General features: G+C 43.7%; 3 non-coding genes across 3 annotated transcripts; all 3 read right to left on the reverse strand.

The window, feature by feature from the left end:
- Positions 1-16,722: 16,722 nt before the first annotated feature.
- On the reverse strand, positions 16,723-16,912 carry LOC141150166 (U2 spliceosomal RNA). Its single transcript, XR_012246433.1, has one exon. It is a non-coding gene; the product is annotated as a U2 spliceosomal RNA (small nuclear RNA).
- A 1,115-nt stretch (positions 16,913-18,027) lies between these two features.
- On the reverse strand, positions 18,028-18,218 carry LOC141274517 (U2 spliceosomal RNA). Its single transcript, XR_012322791.1, has one exon. It is a non-coding gene; the product is annotated as a U2 spliceosomal RNA (small nuclear RNA).
- A 1,115-nt stretch (positions 18,219-19,333) lies between these two features.
- On the reverse strand, positions 19,334-19,524 carry LOC141149511 (U2 spliceosomal RNA). The gene has a single exon (XR_012245804.1). It is a non-coding gene; the product is annotated as a U2 spliceosomal RNA (small nuclear RNA).
- Positions 19,525-19,628: the final 104 nt, after the last annotated feature.

The following is a 19,628-nucleotide window of genomic DNA, read 5'->3' on the forward strand; positions in this document are numbered from 1 at the left end:
TCCAGGGCAAGCGCTGGTACAAACCGGAAAATCCCTCCAAAAAATCCCATTGTTTAATTGTACAAACGTTTTATGCCAATTTTAATCACGCACAGGTCTGACAGAAACATCGGAACCACGTTTTTTGAATGCTCACCTTTTTCCCATTACAATAGTATAACTTGCATAACTGAGGAATGACCGGGAACTGAGATAATGGATTCTGAGCTTCTGAGCGTCATAGAGGTTTCATATTTAATATCTATCTTCATGAATATTGGTGACGGTCCAGATGATATCTCCCTCTTGGATGTGGGACCCCCCCACACCAAGATATGGAATCTGAAGGATTTTTTAGGTCTTCTGCAGCTGGGTGGGCTCGCAAAGCCGAGCCCCCCTTGTAAGGTAAATAAGGGGTGTTCCCCAGAGTTTTGGCTGCTTACTAAAAAGCAAATCGGCCATTTTCAGGTCATTGTTCTCAGGGACGTCGAACGCACGCACATCACGCGGCGTAAGAAGAATCACCTCTAATTTCCGGGGAGCCGTCCCTCCCACAGAATCTGAGACCATCACCTTGTGAAGCAGGTTTTGCTATTACTTATCCCTTTTATTTTAATAACTGTTTATGCATACATGTAAATTGTCTCCTTTATAATATCTTGTATATATGTTGTAAACACTGCCCCCCTTTTGGGAGTAAATCATTAATTATTTACCAGCTTCGTCCTTCTTGTCCTATGTCGAGCAAACACGTTCCTCACCCGCTAATTCACGTTACCTACCAGGTACCCGATCCACCTGTTCAGCGATCGGTGGTGGCAGTATACCAGTATTTATGTGATATTGTGGTTTGAGGGTGGCTGGTCGGAGGTATATATACGTTCCTGGAAGGAACTGGTGGTATATATACGTCCTGTCACATCACGTGCCGCAATAGTCGACATAAATGAGAGCAGCGGCACCCGTGCTTATCCTCTGTCAATACCGTGTTTGACCAGCAGGATAAGGGGGCGCCAGAGAGCTGCACGGTCTGACCCAAGAGTGGGTGTTGTTTTCATGACAGGGTCTAAGATGGTTCGTGGAAAAAAAGGTTACCCAGTACACTGGAGGGGCCATGGATCTGGGATCATCCCTGTGAACCGGTGGACCACATTCTTGCTCCCCTACTCATTGAGGAAAACGAGCATCAAGTGGAGGGGGTTGTTAGAAGGGGGGATAATGTTAGGCGTCAGGCATTTGCTGGATTCAAAATGGGTCCAGAACCTTCTGTGGTCTCCCATTCCGGACTCTTGGTTCTTTTTTCCTAGCAACATGAAGGATAGGTTGCGGAGGGAGACAGGGCTGTTAAAGCCTAAGTCCAGGATTCTCTGTACTGAGCATGCCCGTGACATGATGGACCGTGATTGGGGATTTGGGAGTCCACCAGGCTGCATCGCAGACCCCGGGTTTGGTTGCAATCCATTATAATAAAGTTGTTTGCAATCATCCCCTTAACAATTCTGTTTGGAGCATTATACGAGGCCCATTATTCTTTATGGAGAATTATATGGGTCCAATTATTCTGTATGAAGCATTATATGAGGTCCATTATTCTGTATGGAGCAATATATGTGGTCCATTGAACTTTACGGGGCATTACATGGTGCCATTATTTGGTATGGAGCATTATATGGGTTCCATTTTTCTGTATGAAACATTATATTGGGCCCATTATTCTATATGGAACAATATATGGAGTTCTTTATTCTGTAGGGAGCATTATACGGGGCCCATTATTATATATGAAGCATTATACGAGGCCCATTATTCTGTATGGAGCATTATATGGGTCCAATTATTCTGTTTGGAGAATTACATGGGTTCCATTATTCTATATGGAGCTTTATATTGGGCCTGTTATTCTGTATGAAGCAATATATGAGGTCCATTATTCTGTATGGATCAATATATGAGGTCCATTGTACTTTACGGGGCATTATATGGGGCCCATTATTCGGTATGGAGCATTATATGGGTAAAATTATGCTGTATGGAACATTATATTGTGCCCATTATTCTGTATGGAGCAATATATGGGGCCCATTATTCTGTATAGAGCAATATATAGGGTCCATTATTCTGTATGGAGCTTTATATTGGGCCTATTATTCTGTATGAAGCATTGTATGTTTCCATTATTCTGTTTGGAGCATTATACGGGGACCATTATTCTGTATTGAGCAAGATATAGGGTTCTTAATTCTGTTTGGGGTATTATAGGGGGAACATTATTCTGTATGGAGCATTATACGGGGCCCATTATTCTATATGAAGCATTATACGAGGCCCATTATTCTGAATTTAGCATTATATGGGTCCAATTATTCTGTTTGGACCATTATATGGGTAACATTATTCTGTAGGGAACATTATATTGGGTCCATTATTCTGCATGGAGCAATATATGGGGTTCTTTATTTTGTTTGGAGTATTATAGGGGGCACATTATTCTGCATGGAGGATTATATGGGGTCCATTATTCTGTATGAAGCATTATATGAGGTCCATTGTACTTTACGGGGCATTATATGGTGCCCATTATTCTATATGGAGCATTATATGGGTTCCATTATTCTATCTGGAGCCTTATATTGGGCCCATTATACTGTATGAAGCATTATATGTTTCCATTATTCTGTTTGGAGCATTATACGAGGCCAATTATTCTTTATGGAGCATTATATGGGTCCAATTATTCTTTTGGGAGCATTATATGGGTTCCATCATTCTGTATGGAGCTTTATATTGGGCATTTTATTCTGTAAGAAGCATTATATGAGGTCTATTTTTCTGTATGGAACAATATATGAGGTCCTTTGTACTTTACGGGGCATTATATGGGGCCCCTTATTCGGTATGGAGCATTATATGGGTTCCGTTTTTCTGTATGGAACATTATATTGGGCCCATTATTCTGTATGGTGCATTATATTGGTCCAATTATTCTGTTTGGAGCATTATATGGGTTCTATTATTCTGTATGGAGCTTTATATTGGGCCCATTATTCTGTATGAAGCATTATATCAGGTCCATTATTCGGTATGGAGCATTATAGGAGGCCCATTATTCTGTATGGTGCAATATATGGGGTTCTTTATTCTGCTTTTAGCATTATATGGGTTCCATTATTCTGCATGGAGCAATATATGGGGTTCATTGTACTTTACGGGGCATTATATGGTACCCATTATTCGGTATAGAGCATTATATGGGTTCCATTTTTCTGTATGGAACATTATATTGGGCCCATTATGCTGTAGGAGCAATATATGGGGTTCTTTATTCTGTATAGAGCATTATATGGGGTCCACTTTCCTGTATGGAGCATTATATGGGTCCAATTATTTTGTTTGGAGCAATATATGGGTTCCATTATTCTGTATAGAGCTTTATATTGGGCCCATTGTTCTGTATGAAGCATTATATGTTTCCTTTATTCTGTTTAAAGCTTTATATTGGGCCCATTATTATGTATGAAGCATTATATGAAGTCCATTATTCTGTATGGAGCTTTATATTGTGCCCATTATTCTGTAAGAAGCATTATATGGGTCCATTATTCTTTTTGGAGCATTATATTGTGCCCAATATTCTATATGGAGCATTATATGAGGCCCGATATTCTGTATGGGGCAATATATGGGGTTCTTTATTCTGTATGGAGCAGTATATGGGGTCCATTATTCTGTATGAAGCAATATATAGGGTTCTTTATGGTGTATGGAGTATTATAGGGGACACATTATTCTGTATGGAGGATTATAGGAGGTCCATTATTCTGTATGGAGCAATTTATGAGGTCCATTTTACTTTACGGGGCATTATATGGGGCCCATTATTCTGTATAAAGCATTATATGAGGTCCATTATTCTGTATGGGTCCATTTTACATTACGGGGGATTATATGGTGCCCATTATTTGGTATGGAGCATTATATGGGTTCCATTTTTCTATATGGAACATTATATTGGGCCCATTATACTGTATGGAGCAATATATGTTTTTTTATTCTGTTTGGAGTATTATTCAGGGCCTATTATTCTATATGGAGAATTATATGAGGCCCATTATTCTATATGGAACAATATATGGAGTTCTTTATTCTATATGGAACATTATACCAGGCCCATTATTCTATATGAAGCATTATAGGAGGCCCATTATTTTGTATGGAGCATTATTTGGGTCCAATTACTTTGTTTGGAGCTTTATATAGGTACCATTATTCTGTATGAAGCATTATATGTTTCCATTATTCTGTTTGGAGCATTATATGGGGCACATTTTTCTGCATAGAGCAATATATGGGGTCCATTATTCTATATGGAGCCCATTATTGTGTATGGAACGTCATATTGGGTCTATTATTCTGTATGAAGCATTATATGAGGTCCCTTATTCTGTATGGAGAAATATATGAGGTCCATTGTACTTTACAGGGCATTATATCAGGCCCATTATTCGGTATGGAGCATTATATGGGTTCCATTATTCTGTAGGGAACATTATATTGGGCCCACTATTATTTATGGAGCAATATATGGGGTTCTTTATTCTGTTTGTAGTATTATATGGGGCACATTATTCTGTATGGAGCAATATATATGGGGTCCAATATTCTGTATAAAGCAATATATGGGGTCCATTATCCTGTATGGAGCTTTATATTGGGTCCATTTTTCTGTAAGAAGCATTATTTGGGTCCATTATTCTTTTTAGAGCATTATATTGTGCCCATAATTCTATATGGAGCATTATATGAGGCTGTCACGATACTAGTGGATACAACTGGACACCAGTAGCTAGGTCAAAGAGACTGCAGACACAAGGGTTAAACAAGTGATATTGTATTGATGATTTGAATGCAATACAGCATAGAAGTTCAGACGAGTCTTTAGCCAATCCAACAGACAATAGCGGCAGAGCTTACACTCGGCAATATAGCATGCAAAGTCACTGAGCAATAAGAGCACCAAGATGTCCGGCACTGACAGACTCACTTGCAGAGCAGAGGAACACAAGCTGGCGGGAGTTCTTACATAGCCGCAGGTGTAGTCAGGTTGGAAATTTCTGAAGTTGGGTGTTAGCAATCACTCGGTCACCAGGCGGGGATCCAGACGTGCAGGTCAGCAGAGGACTCCGCCGTTAGGAAAGGACCAACAGGGATCGTAAGTCCAGGCTTGAGACTGCAGAGGAACAAGGTCCAAAACATAATACACAAGCAAGGAAACAGAAAAGGTGCTGACTTTATATATATCTTTGGGAGGAAGCAAGATGACCGATGTGAAACAAAAAGATCCACAGTTTCCAGGCCTAGATCCTGACATTACTCCCACCTCAAGAACGGCCTCAGGACGATCCCAGACCAGGCTTGCCAGGGTACCTTTGATGGAACTGCTCAATCAATCGGGATGCATTAATATTATCCACGGGTTCCCAGGAATTCTCCTCTGAAGAATAGCCTTGCCATTTAATCAAGTACTGCAATCGATTTCTGTAGATTCTCGAGTCCAGAATCGTCTCAACGATAAACTGTTCTTGACCATCCACGAGAATGGGATCGGGAGGAGGAGATGAACGTCCTGGAAAAGGATTTGGTACTACAGCCTTAAGTAAGGAAGTATGAAAGACGGGATGTATCCTCATAGTTCTTGGGAGTTTTAAGCGACAGCACCTACCAACCCACTGATCCTATAGGGACCGATATACTTCTGTCCCAACTTAGGGGAAGGGATCTTCAACTTTAAATTTTTTGTAGACAACCAGACTAAATCTCCTACCTTGAATGTTGGTGATGGTTTGCGAAATCTGTCAGCTGCTTTCTTGTACCTATCTTGAGCGGAAACCAAAGTCTCTTTCAGAAGTTCAAGGTTCTGCTGAAGTGAAGAGATCCTGTCGGCAACTGCTGGTAACGATGTATCTACCGGTAATCTGGGAAGAATGCTAGGGTGATATCCCAAGTTAGCGTAAAATGGTGACTGCTTGGTGGAAGCACTCTGGGCATTATTATACGAAAATTCGGCCAATGGGAGTAGTCTTACCCAATCATCTTGTAAATGGCCAACGTAACAGCGAAGGTATTGCTCCAATGTTTGATTGGTACGTTCTGTCTGCCCGTTGGACTGTAGGTGGAAAGCAGAAGATAAATTAACCTCAATACCTAATGCCGAACAAAAGCTTCGCCAGAACTTTGAAGTAAATTGAACTCCACGGTCAGAAACAACTCCATCCGGAGCCCCGTGCAAACGAAAGATGTTTTGGATGATTAGGTCAGCAGTGTCCTTCGCAGAGGGTAAACCGGAGCAAGGGATGAAATGGGCAGCCTTGGTCAGGCGATCGACCACCACCAAAATTGTACTCTTTCCCTCGGAAGTGGGCAGTTCCACAATAAAGTCCATGGAAATGGACCCCCACGGGCGAGACGGCACCGTCAAAGGCTGTAGCAGACCTGTAGGGGAGGCACGTGGCATCTTGAATTTAGCACATACCTCACAAGATGAAACGTACTTCTGAACATCCTTCCGAAAACCTGGCCACCAGAAGAAGCGAGATAAGAATTCTTGAGTCTTCTGAATTCCTCTGTGCCCCGCAACCTTAGAGTCATGAACCAATCTCAACACTCTTAACCTCACGGTCTCAGGAATGTAGAGGCGCCGTTCTCGGGTCCAAACTCCATTCCTAAAAAGAAGGCTTACCTCATCAGATGGCTGAGACAGGAAAGAGTCCGAGTTGTAAGCCTCTTTGATGACCTGCAACAAATCTTGATTATGAATGACTCTTACAAAATTGCGATCAGAAAGTATGGTCTTAGGTGGAGCATCGGGAACAGCATCAGTGGAGTACATCCGAGATAAAGCATCTGCTTTTCCATTGCGAGAACCTGGTCTATAAGATATTGTAAAATTGAATTTGTTAAGGAAAAGACTCCAGCAGGCCTGTCGTGGGGTCAGACATCTTGCTGACCTGATAAACTCGAGGTTGCGATGATCCGTGAGGACAATGATCGGCTGTGAAGCTCCTTGGAGAAGATGTCTCCACTCCTTGAAGGCGGTGATGATAGCCAGTAATTCTTTATTTCCTACATCATAGTTCTTTTCGGCTGGAGACAGTCGCTTGGAAAGGAAAGCACAAGGATGAAGTAAGTTCTTCTCACCTGTTCTTTGGGACAGTATAGCCCCGACGGCACAGTTTGAGGCATCTACTTCAATAATGAAGGCGAGTTCCAGGTCATGGTGGATCAGTACTGGTGCCGATGTGAACTTGATCTTGAGCCGAGAGAATGCCTCTTGGGCTTGAGGGGACCAAATAAACGCTGTCTTCTTCTGTGTCAGCCGGGTGATGGGCGAGATGATGTCAGAGAAGTTCTTAATAAAGCGTCTGTAAAAGTTAGCAAACCCGATGAAACGTTGGACCTCTTTGACGTTCTTGGGGATCGGCCACTCCTGAATCGCCTTGATCTTACTGTTATCCATACTCTGACCCCGTGGAGAAATTACATATCCTAAGAACTGGACCTCAGTCTTGTGAAATTCACATTTCCCCAACTTGATGTATAGATGGTGTTCCTTCAAACGCTGCAGGACAGTCTTGACATGTTGCTGATGTTCCTCCATGAAGCTAGAAAAAATCAGAATGTCATCCAGATAGATTACGACAAAAAGGTCCAGAATATCTCTAAAGATATCGTTTACTAGATGTTGGAAGGTCGCTGGGGCATTACAAAGTCCAAATGGCATGACCAGATACTCAAAGTGTCCATATCGAGACCTAAATGCTGTCTTCCATTCGTCTCCAGGTCTTATACGGACTAGATTATATGCCCCGCGTAGGTCCAATTTTGAAAAGACCTTGGTCTGACAGACTCTCTCGAGAAGCTCCGGAATTAATGGCAGGGGGTAGCGGTTCTTGATGGTCACTTTGTTAATTTCCCGGTAGTCAACACAGGGTCTGAGGGATCCATCCTTCTTTTTAACGAAAAAAATGGGTGCGCCGGCTGGAGAGGATGAGGGGCGTATGAAACCTTTGGACAGATTCTCATCAATGTATTCTTTGAGGGTCTTGAGCTCAGGACCGGACAAAGGATAAATATTTCCAAAGGGAATGGCAGCAGCAGGTAGGAGCTCGATTGGACAATCATAAGGGCGATGTGGTGGCAACTTGTCTGCATTCTTTTTATCGCACACACCCGAAAATTCTTTATAAACTGCCGGTAACTTTAAATCAGAAGATGGGTCGCCTGAAGATGGTCCACTCAAATCTCCAGAAATTACCTCCCTAGCTGGGAAGCGCAATCTCTTGGTCTCCCAGTTAATAATGGGATTCTGAGCCTGCAACCAGGGTAAACCCAAGATAATAGGGAAGTGTGGGGAGGAAATCAGAAGGAAGGGCAATTTCTCCTGGTGGTCATCTCCCATGAGAATCTTCAGGGGCTCAGTCTGCAGGTCCACTGGCCCCGAGGCCAAAGGAGAGCCATCCACAGTCTCCATCAGAATAGAAGATGCTCTTTTCTGTGATCGGATTCCATATTCATTAGCAAAGGAGGTGTCCATGAAGTTACCGCTGGCCCCCGAATCTATCATGGCGGAACTGTTCACCCAATGTGAGTCAATCCAGATCTTGATAGGGAGATAGCAATGTGAGTCTTTTTTCTTACTGTAGAGGTCTGAAACTGCAGAAGACAAAATAACAGCATTGATAGGTAGCACCGTTTCGGATGTAACAGAGTTCATGTCTGAAAAGTCATAGTCCGGAATGGCTGCTGCAATTCCGGGTGGCCCTGGTTCGGAAACCATGGAGCGTGAGTCTGAGAAGTCGTGTTCTACCACGGCTGCGGTTATTCTGCGAGATCGGTTGGGACAATTGATAATAAAATGTCCTGATTTTCCGCAGTAGAAACATAAATTCTCCTTTAAACGAAATTCCTTCCGTTCGTCACTTGCTCGACTTCGTAGGGAATTTACCTGCATCGGTTCGGGTGCGGACTCCTGTGGGCCTGGATCCAGAATCTCCTTGGGAAGGAAAGGTAGAAGCGATTTATTGCTGCGGTTCAGCTCAGACCACCTCTCTAGTCTTCGTTCGGAGATGCGAGCATCTAGGCGAATACAATGATTGATGAAGTCGCCTAGAGCGGTGGGGGCCTCCGCACGTGCAAGCTCATCCTTGATAGAACTGGACAACCCCTTCTTGAATATTGAGTACTTTGCTGCACTATTCCAGGTGGTATCCTGGGCCCACCTTCTAAAATCCATAGCATACTCAGTCACTGGGCGTTTACCTTGACGCAAGTTCAGCAGGGCCGTTTCCGCTGTAAGGCTACGGTTCGGATCGTCAAACATCTGCCCCATGGCGGTAATAAACATATTGAAGTCATTCAGACATGCATCCTGCGATTCTATCAAGGGGTTTGCCCAGGCAAGAGCCTTGTTAGTCAGCAACATGATGATAGTCAATACTTCGGATCGATCCGTAGGAAACTGTGTGGCATGTGCAGCAAAAAATAAACGACACTGGTTCAGAAATCCACGGTACTTATCTCGGTCGCCACCGAACCTGAATGGCGGTAGTTTGGGGATGGCAGGGACTGAAGTCTGGGGCTGTGCTTCCAGGGCCGCAACCCGGGCACGCAGTTCCTGAATGGTCTGACTAAGTACTTGCACATCATATTTTGTTTGACCCTCTAGGCCTTCTATTCTGCTCTTCCATGTCTGTATCTCAGCATGCACAGCGGCAGTGACATTATTAAGCTTCTTAACACGCAAGTCCAAAGTCTCTGACCCAGCGGCATACATTTTAGCTGGCTTGTGTATCCTGTCACGATACTAGTGGATACAACTGGACACCAGTAGCTAGGTCAAAGAGACTGCAGACACAAGGGTTAAACAAGTGATATTGAATTGATAATTTGAATGCAATACAGCATAGAAGTTCAGACGAGTCTTTAGCCAATCCAACAGACAATAGCGGCAGAGCTTACACTCGGCAATATAGCATGCAAAGTCACTGAGCAATAAGAGCACCAAGATGTCCGGCACTGACAGACTCACTTGCAGAGCAGAGGAACACAAGCTGGCGGGAGTTCTTACATAGCCGCAGGTGTAGTCAGGTTGGAGATTTCTGAAGTTGGGTGTTAGCAATCACTCGGTCACCAGGCGGGGATCCAGACGTGCAGGTCGGCAGAGGACTCCGCCGTTAGGAAAGGACCAACAGGGATCGTAAGTCCAGGCTTGAGACTGCAGAGGAACAAGGTCCAAAACATAATACACAAGCAAGGAAACAGAACAGGTGCTGACTTTATATATATCTTTGGGAGGAAGCAAGATGGCCGATGTGAAACAAAAAGACCATGTTAACTAAGGGCAAAAGAAACAACAGGTTCCAGGCCTAGATCCTGACAGAGGCCCATTATTCTGTATGGGGCAATATATGGGGTTCTTTATTCTGTATGGAGCATTATATGAGGTCCATTATTCTGTATGAAGCATTACATGTAGTGTTGAGCGAGTATGTTCCTTCCGAGTATGCTCGGCCGAGCTCCGAGTATTTATAGCTGCTCGGTGGCAAGGTTAAATCGCTCCCGTGTGCATGATTTGCAACTGTTTGACAGCTTTATTACATGGGAGGAATGTGTAAGAAATAGACATTCCTCACATGTAATAAAACTGTCAAACAGTCGCAAATAATGCACACGGGAGCGATTAAACCTTATCACGAGCAGCTATAAATACTCGGAGCTCGGCCCGAGCATACTCGGCGAAAGGTTTAATAGTACATACTCGCTCAACACTAATTATATGAGGTCCATTACTCTGTATGGAGCAATATATGGGGTCCATTGTACTTTACGGGGCATTATATGTTGCCCATTATTCGGTATGGAGCATTATATGGGTTCCATTTTTCTGTATGGAACATTATATTGGGCCCATTATGCTGTATGGAGCAATATATATTTTTTTTTATTCTGTTTGGAGTATTATACAGGGCCTATTATTCTAAATGGAGCATTATATGAGGCCCAGTATTCTATATGGAACAATAGATGGAGTTCTTTATTCTGCATGGAGCATTATACGGGGACCATTATTCTATATGAAGAAATATACAAGGCCCATTATTCTGTATGGAGCATTATATGGGTCCAATTATTCTGTTTGGAGAATTATATGTGTTCCATTATTCTGTATGGAGCTTTAAATTGGGCCCATTATTCTGTGTGAAGCATCATATGTTTCCATTATTCTGTATGGAGCAATATATGGGGTCCATTTTTCTATATGGGGCAATATATGGGGTTCTTTATTCTGTATGGAGCATTATATGGGGTCCATTATTCTGTATGTAGAATTATATGAGGTCCATTATCCTGTATGGAGCAATATATGAGGTCTATTGTACTTTGCGGGGAATTATATGGGGCCCATTATTCGGTATGGAGCATTATATGGGTTTCATTATTCTGTAGGGAACATTATATTGGGCCCATTATTGTGTATGGAGCAATATATGGGGTTCTTTATTCAGTTTGAAGTATTATAGGGGGCTTATTATTCTGTATGGAGGATTATAGGAGGCCCATTATTCGGTATGGAGCAATATATGGGGTCCATTATTCTGTATAGAGCAATATATTGGGTCCATTATTCTGTATGGAGCTTTATATTGGGTCCATTATTCTGTAAGAAGCATTATATGGGTCCATTATTCTATATGGAGCTTTATATGCGGCCCATTATTCTGTATGGGGCAATATATGAGGTTCTTTATTCTGTATGGGGCATTATATGGGGTCCATTATTCTGTATGAAGCATTATATGAGGTCCATTATTCTGTATGGAGCAATATGTGGGGTCCATTGTACTTTTCGGGGCATTATATGGTGCCCATTATTTGGTATGAAGCATTATATGGGTTCCATTTTTCTGTATGGAACATTATATTGGGCCCATTATGCTGTATGGAGCAATATATGTTTTTTTTATTCTGTTTGGAGTATTATACTGGGCCTATTATTCTATATGGAGCATTATATGAGGCCCATTATTCTATATGGAACAATATGTGGAGTTCTTTATTCTATATGGAGCATTATACGGGGCCCATTATTCTATATGAAGAATTATACGAGCCCCATTATTCTGTATGGAGCATTATATGGGTCCAATTATTCTGTTTGGAGCATTATATGGGTTCCATTATTCTGTATGTAGCTTTATATTGGGCCCATTATTCTGTATGAAGCATCATATGTTTACATTATTCTGTTTGGAGCATTATATGAGGCCCATTATTTTGTATGGAGCAATATATTGGGTTCTTTATTCTGTATGGAGCATTCTATGGGGTCCATTATTCTGTATGGAGCAATATGTGGGGTTCATTGTACTTTACGGGGCATTATTCGGTAAGGAGCATTATATGGGTTCCATTATGCTGTATGGAACAATATATGTTTTTGTTATTCTGTTTGGAAGAATTAAACTGGGCCTATTAATCTATATAGAGCATTATATGAGGCCCATTATTCTATATGGAACAATTTATGGAGTTCTTTATTCTGTATGGAGCATTATACGGGGCCTATTATTCTATATGAAGCATTATACGAGGCCCATTATTCTATATGTAGCATTATATTGGTCAATTATTCTGTTTGGAGCATTATATGGGTTCCATTATTATGTATGGAGCTTTATATTGGGCCCATTATTCTGTATGAAGCATTATATGTTTCCATTATTCTGTTTGGATCATTATATGGGGCCCATTATTCTGTATAGAGCATTATATGGGGTCCATTATTCTGTAGGGAGCATTATATGGGACCCATTTTTCTGTATTGAGCTTTTTATTGGGCCTATTATTCTGTATGGAGTTTTATATTGGGTCCATTATTCTGTTAAAAGCATTATATGGGTCCATTATTCTTTTTGGAGCATTATTTTGTGCCCATTATTCTATATGGAGCATTATATGAGGCCCATTATTATATATGGGGCAATATATGGGTTCTTTATTCTGTATGGAGCATTATATGGGGTCCATTATTCTGTATAAAGTATTATATGAGGTCCATTATTCTGTATGGAGCAATTTATGGGGTCTATTATTCTGTATAGAGCAATATATGGGGTCCATTATTCTGCATGGAGCTTTATATTAGGTCCATTATTCTGTAAGTAGCATTATATGGGTCCATTCTTCTTTTTGGAGCACTATATTGTGCCCATTATTCTATATGGAACATTATATGAGGCCCATTATTCTGTATGGGGCAATATATGGGTTTCTTTATTCTGTATGTAGCATTATATGGGGTCCATTATTCTGTATAAAGCATTATATGAGGTTCATTATTCTGTATGGAGCAATATATGGGGTCCATTGAACTTTACGGTGCATTATATGGTGCCCATTATTCGGTATGGAGCATTATATGGGTTCCATTTTTCTGTATGGAACATTATATTCGGCCCATTATGCTGTATGGAGCAATATATTTTTTTTTTATTCTATTCAGAGTATTATACGGGGGCCTATTTTTCTATATGGAGCATTATATGAGTCCCATTATTCTATATTGTCACGAAACAACACTCACTCTTGGGTCAGACCCTGCAGCTCTCTGGCGCCCCCTTATCCTGCTGGTCCAACACGGTATTGACCGAGGATGAGCACGGGCGCAGCTGCTCTAATTTATGTTGACTATTGTGGCACGTGATGTGACAGGACGTATATATACCACCAGTTCCTTCCAGGAACGTATATATACCTCTGATCAGCCACACTCAAACCACAATATCACATAAATACTGGTATACTGCCACCACCGATCGCTTAACAGGCGGATCAGGTAACGTGAATTAGCGGGTGAGGAACGTGTTTGCTCGACATAGGACAAGAAGAACGAAACTGGTAAATAATAATGATTTACTCAAAAAAGGGGGGCAGTGTTTACAAAAGATATACAAGATATTATAAAAGAGACAATTTACATATATGCATAAAACAGTTATTAAAATAAAAGGGATAAGTAATAGCAAAACCTGCTTCACAAGGTGATGGTCTCAGATTCTGTGGGGGGGACGGCTTCCCGGAAATTATAGGTGATTCTTCTACGCAGCGTGGTGTGCATGCGTCTGACGTCCCTGAGAAGAATCTGCTGGTTTATGGCCGTTCTGGTTTTTAGCAAAGGGCCAAACCTTAGGAGACACCCATGGTGTTTACCTAACACGGGGGCTCGGTTTTGTGAACCCACCCAGCTGCAGAAGACCTAAAACTCCTTCAGATTTCATATCTTGGTGTGGGGGGGGTCCCACATCCAAGATGGAGACATCATGTTTGCCGTCACCACTATTCATGAAGATTGATACCAAATATGAAATCTCTATGACGCTCAGAAGCTAAGAAACCATTTCCCGCGTTTCCGGCGGTTTCCCAGCCATGCAAGATATACCATTGTAACCGGAAAAAGGTGAGCATTCCAAAAATGTGGTCCCTGGGTTTGTGACAGTCATGTGCCTTATTAAATTCTACATTAACTGTACAAACTTTTAAACAATAGGATTTTTGGAGGGAAAGATCCAGGGTATACCAGAATACTTGCTCTTGGCTGAGGTTTTATGACGTCATAAAAATTCCTGAGGGTTAGGGGAAGCTACAGTGAATCCTATGTCTTACAAATGGACAGGGGGGGTGGAAATTTAGGACATCTCTCATTTTTAAAACTCGGACAAAAATACATTTTGCCTGACACCTCCCCCTTTTAGACTGCGCTATGGAGGTAGGACCTTCTGGTACTCCTCCAAGCGTATCTCTGGAGGCTCCCCTCGCCGGGACAACCCATCGGCATTGCCATGTTCGCTGCCTTTGCGGTGTTGAACGGTAAAGTCGTACTGCTGGAGGGTGAGGCTCCAACATAACAACCGTCCGTTGGCACCGGACATGGTGTGCAGCCAACCCAGGGGGTTGTGGTCAGTCACGACAGTGAAGGGGCACCCGTACAAGTAAGGTTGTAAGCTTTTGAGGGCCCATACAATGGCCAGGCACTCCTTCTCTATGGTGGAATAGGCCACTTCCCTCGGCAGCAGTTTCCGGCTTAGGTACAACACGGGGTGTTCTTGGTTTCCCGAGTCGACTTGGCTGAGTACAGCACCGAGGCCAAATTCACTGGCGTCGGTCTGTACTAAGAGTGGTCATGTGCTGTCGACCACCTTTAGTGCAGGAGAGCTGCTCAGGGCAGTCTTCAAAGCCCGAAATGCCACCTCGCATTCATCTGCCCACTTGACTGAATGGGGTAGGCTCCTCCTGGTGAGATCTGTCAAGGGCTTTGCAAGGCTACTATAATTTTGTACAAAGCGTCTATAGTACCCTGCGGTGCCCAAGAAGGACTGCACCTGCTTCTTTGTCCTGGGGGTGGGCCAGGACACGATAGCGTCCACCTTTCCAGGCTCTGGCTTCAGAGTACCCCCACCTACCCGGTGCCCCAGGTAGTGGACCTCGTTCATGCCCATCTGGCACTTTCCCGGCTTGATGGTCAAGCCCGCCTGGTGAATGCGCCCGAGAACCTGCTGCAGATGCTCGAGGTGATCCTCCCAGGTGGGACTGAAGATGGCAATGTCATCCAGGTACGCCACTGCGTACCTCTCCAGTCCCTGGAGCAGGTGGTTGACCATTCGCTGGAAAGTGGCAGGGGCATTTTTCATGCCAAAAGGCATGACTGTGGATTCATACAATCCGAAAGGGGTGATAAAGGCGGACTTCTCCTGGGCCCCGGGGCTCAAGGGAATCTGCCAATATCCCTGACTCAGATCCATAATGGAGAGATAGCTCGCGCTGGCTAACCGCTCCAGCAGCTCCTCAATGTGTGGCATTGGTTGTGCGTCAGAGGCGGTGATAGCGTTGAGCCCCCTGTAGTTCACACAGAACGGGGTGGTCCGGTCCTTCTTTGGCACCAGGACTACAGGTGAGACCCACACGCTTTTGGACCACTTAATCACCCCCAACTTCAGCATCTCCTCAACCTCCTGGCGCATGACATGCTGCACCTCGTCGGAGATTCAATAGGCTGTCCGCCGGAGTGGGGCATGATTCCCGGTGTCCACTTCATGGACCGCCGCCTCAGTCCTGCCAGGCATGTTGGTGAACACTGCTTGGAAGGGTTTCAGCACTGCTCGCAGCTGAGACCTCTGGTCTGTGGATAGCAAGGCGCTTATCTCTACATCCTCTAGGGACTCGCTGGCCTTCGCTTGGGCGAGCATGTCCAAGAGGGGATCATCCTCCCCATCCTCGGGCAGGTTGCAGACCGGTAGGACCCAGGTTCCACGTTCTTGATGAGCTTTCATCATATTAACGTGAAACGCCTTCCGCCTACCCCGCTCGTGGTCAAGTGTGATCACGTAGGTGACCGAATTGAGCTGTTGGTGAATGACGTACGGGCCTTCCCAGGCCGCCTGAAGCTTGTCCTTTGGTACGGGGACCAGCACCCACACCTTCTGACCCACCTGGTAGGTCCGTTCTCAGGCGTTCTGGTTGTACCAATGCTTCTGGTTAGCCTGGGCTGGCGCCATGTTGTCATGCACCAACTGCGTCAAGGTCTGCATCTTGTCACGGAAGCGCATGACATATTCCACGATGGACACTCCTGGGGAGCTCGGCTCTTCTTCCCAGAATTCCCTTATCAATCCAAGGGGTCCTTGGACACGCCTGCCATACAGGAGCTCAAAGATACTGCAATACCAGGTCAATGCGTGGAGTGGACAGAGCAAGCTCTTTTTCCATCTCCCTGTTCTAAAAATCCATTTAATATATGGTCCCCAGATAGGGGACGTATCAGATATTAAACTGATAAGAACAGATACTACACTTGATCTTAGCCAAAAGGCCGAGAAGCGATAACCAGAATTGGTTTCAAACTACGGAGCCACCCAAGGATCCTGAAAAGTCCATTTGTGGAGATGAGCTCCTGGACTCCCGTTAAGAAGACATGTTGTCAACCTCTAGATCCCTTACATGCCTGCACTTTTCGGCTTGCTGCTGCTGCAATCCACGCGTTTTAGATCTGCATAACTCCACCTCTTTAAACACAGCACCTTCACCCCCTGCTGTTCCCACCCGCCTCAACACCGTTGGAAGGGAGGAGAACCAATTAAGGCGGGGGGTGGGGTGGAACGAGCAGCTGTCTACCCTTAGCAGGAGGGCTCCTGATTACATACCTCTCCTGCTGCTGCTGCTGCTGGCTGTCCAGCAGCAGACTGAAGGTGGCTGCTGCTGTGCACAGGTATATAAAGGCTCAGAGCCTATTATGACACGCGCAGCCAGCGTTCCATTGCCACATTCCATCTACTGCAGGCAGGATACCTGGCTGGCTGAATGTCGCTGAGAAGCTCACAGAGACCGCCATAAGCAACAGTTTAACAGAATGCCACAGACTAATCAACCAAACTTTTTGGGTTGGGTTCTCTTTTATAGTCTGCAGGCATTAAATGAAAGAAGTCAGTGTTCCAGCAGAGGGAGACAACGTTTCAGAAAAGGCATTGTAGCAAACCAAAAAAGAAATTTTAAGCGCAGCAGAGTAACCAGCGCACATACCTGTTAGCTCAGGTGAGTTTAAAAGGCTGCTGTTGATAACAAGGGCATTTGCTAAATAGATGGTGTGTGTGCAACAATATACTGAAAGGTCAATTATATTGTGCAGCTTATCTCACCACCTGTAGTTATTTAGGTGAAAGCTCCAAAATGCTTGCCTAATATGTCTGTTTATCCAAAAGGAAGTAAAAAGGGAGAGCTAGAAAGATAGCATTGCATCACATTACATGGCAATGCAATGCACAGTTGCTGAAGTTGAACCAAAATGAGCTTGTAATCTGGCTTCTGCAACTTTGAACATGAAAAATCCAATGAGGAGAAGAAAAGCAAAGCCAAAGAGTCCATCCCAAAATCCGACAAACAAGCAAAATGAACAAAAAACATTGAATTCAATTCTTTCTGATTTTAGAAACTGCATTAAAGAAGGGGTGCACCGGTCCTGGAGATACTGCAATACCAGGTCAATGCGTGGAGTGGACAGAGCAAGCTCTTTTTCCATCTCCCTGTTCTAAAAATCCATTTAATATATGGTCCCCAGATAGGGGACGTATCAGATATTAAACTGATAAGAACAGATACTACACTTGATCTTAGCCAAAAGGCCGAGAAGCGATAACCAGAATTGGTTTCAAACTACGGAGCCACCCAAGGATCCTGAAAAGTCCATTTGTGGAGATGAGCTCCTGGACTCCCGTTAAGAAGACATGTTGTCAACCTCTAGATCCCTTACATGCCTGCACTTTTCGGCTTGCTGCTGCTGCAATCCACGCGTTTTAGATCTGCATAACTCCACCTCTTTAAACACAGCACCTTCACCCCCTGCTGTTCCCACCCGCCTCAACACCGTTGGAAGGGAGGAGAACCAATTAAGGCGGGGGGTGGGGTGGAACGAGCAGCTGTCTACCCTTAGCAGGAGGGCTCCTGATTACATACCTCTCCTGCTGCTGCTGCTGCTGGCTGTCCAGCAGCAGACTGAAGGTGGCTGCTGCTGTGCACAGGTATATAAAGGCTCAGAGCCTATTATGACACGCGCAGCCAGCGTTCCATTGCCACATTCCATCTACTGCAGGCAGGATACCTGGCTGGCTGAATGTCGCTGAGAAGCTCACAGAGACCGCCATAAGCAACAGTTTAACAGAATGCCACAGACTAATCAACCAAACTTTTTGGGTTGGGTTCTCTTTTATAGTCTGCAGGCATTAAATGAAAGAAGTCAGTGTTCCAGCAGAGGGAGACAACGTTTCAGAAAAGGCATTGTAGCAAACCAAAAAAGAAATTTTAAGCGCAGCAGAGTAACCAGCGCACATACCTGTTAGCTCAGGTGAGTTTAAAAGGCTGCTGTTGATAACAAGGGCATTTGCTAAATAGATGGTGTGTGTGCAACAATATACTGAAAGGTCAATTATATTGTGCAGCTTATCTCACCACCTGTAGTTATTTAGGTGAAAGCTCCAAAATGCTTGCCTAATATGTCTGTTTATCCAAAAGGAAGTAAAAAGGGAGAGCTAGAAAGATAGCATTGCATCACATTACATGGCAATGCAATGCACAGTTGCTGAAGTTGAACCAAAATGAGCTTGTAATCTGGCTTCTGCAACTTTGAACATGAAAAATCCAATGAGGAGAAGAAAAGCAAAGCCAAAGAGTCCATCCCAAAATCCGACAAACAAGCAAAATGAACAAAAAACATTGAATTCAATTCTTTCTGATTTTAGAAACTGCATTAAAGAAGTGGTGCACCGGTCCTGGAGATACTGCAATACCAGGTCAATGCGTGGAGTGGACAGAGCAAGCTCTTTTTCCATCTCCCTGTTCTAAAAATCCATTTAATATATGGTCCCCAGATAGGGGACGTATCAGATATTAAACTGATAAGAACAGATACTACACTTGATCTTAGCCAAAAGGCCGAGAAGCGATAACCAGAATTGGTTTCAAACTACGGAGCCACCCAAGGATCCTGAAAAGTCCATTTGTGGAGATGAGCTCCTGGACTCCCGTTAAGAAGACATGTTGTCAACCTC

The sequence above is a fragment of the Phyllobates terribilis genome, unplaced genomic scaffold (assembly GCF_046119375.1).
Source record: "Phyllobates terribilis strain yellow unplaced genomic scaffold, ASM4611937v1 Scaffold_5__5_contigs__length_657084704, whole genome shotgun sequence".
NCBI classification, from domain to species: domain Eukaryota; kingdom Metazoa; phylum Chordata; class Amphibia; order Anura; family Dendrobatidae; genus Phyllobates; species Phyllobates terribilis.